Raw genomic sequence first — 1463 nt, 5'->3', positions numbered from 1 at the left:
TATATGTATATATGTGTATATATATATATAATTTATACACACACACACACACACACACACACAATGGAATTCTATTCCTCCATCAGAAAAAATGGCATTGCTTCTTTTGTTAGGAAATGGAAAGACTTGGAAAAAATCATAATTGAAGTAAGCCAGGCCCAAAGAAACATAGGTCCCATGGTTTCCCTTGTTTGCAGTGACTAGTACATGTCTAGGTTAAAGGCTATGTACATATGTCCGAATGAGATGATGTTAAACAAAATGTACCCCAAGACAGGGACACAAGTAGTTTTTTTTTCTTGCTAGTGTTTTTAATGCACTTGCAATACAGTATCTGATTCTTTTGTTTCTATTGTATGTTCTTCCCCCATGGTATAACCCCTATTTACACTGGATTTGATGTTGGTACTCTGCACCTTGTGTATATATTTTTTTAATTTGTGGAGGGGAAGGGATATTGCAGAATGCTTAAATGAAGATGCAGTCTGACCCATTGTGACAACGAGATGTACAGGACACTATATTGAAAACGAACTTTTCAATGTAGGGGTGGGGGGTGGAAGGAGTTGGGGAGGTGGGGAGGGAAGTGATTTTAGGAGGAAAATAAAAGATGAGGTACCAAAAAAAAACACCAACAGCAAAGACAAACCTCTTTTTTCCGTATCTTGGGGTTCATTTCAATTAGCATCATCTTATATGTTCATAAGTACATAAGTTTTGAGATTTTCTGATTATGTGATAAGATTATCCAATACAATTACTAATTATTGTAAATAAGGGAAACCATGGGACCTAAATTTCTTTGGGACTGGATTACTACGCTAAATATGATTTTTTCCAAGTCTTTCCATTTCCTAACAAATGGGGTGGTGTCATTCTTTCTGATGGAAGCACAGAATTCCATTATATATATGCAAATATATACAGTATATAATATGTATTATATCTACATAATATAATGTAATATATATTATATATGTAATATATATATATATATATATATATATATATATATATATATATATAGCACATTTTCTTGATCTACTGAGAGGCATCTGGGTTGTTTCCATATCTTAGCTATAGTAAATAAGGCTGCAACAAACACAGTTGTGCTGGTAATTTTAGTATGGCTTTGTTTGGGTTCATTTGGGTAAAAGCCCGGAAGTGGGATTGCTGTGTCATAGGGGAGCTGTATGTGGAGTTGTTTGAGTAACCTCCATATTGCTTTCCAGAGTGGTTGAACGGGTTTACACTCCAACTAACAGTGCAGCAGGGTTCCTTTTGGCCACATCCTCTCTAGCATCTGTTGTTATTAGATTTCTTGATTCTAGCCATTCTAACTGAGGTGAGGTAGAATTTCAATGTTGTTTTGATTTGCATTTCTTTTATGGCTAGAGAACTTGAGCATTTCTTCATGTTTCTATTGGACATTGTTATTTCCTCATCAGAGAAATCTCTCTTTT

Source organism: Dipodomys ordii, unplaced genomic scaffold, assembly GCF_000151885.1.
Source record: "Dipodomys ordii isolate 6190 unplaced genomic scaffold, Dord_2.0 Scaffold38, whole genome shotgun sequence".
In the NCBI taxonomy this organism is placed as follows: Eukaryota; Metazoa; Chordata; class Mammalia; order Rodentia; family Heteromyidae; genus Dipodomys; species Dipodomys ordii.
This window is presented reverse-complemented; position numbering follows the sequence as displayed.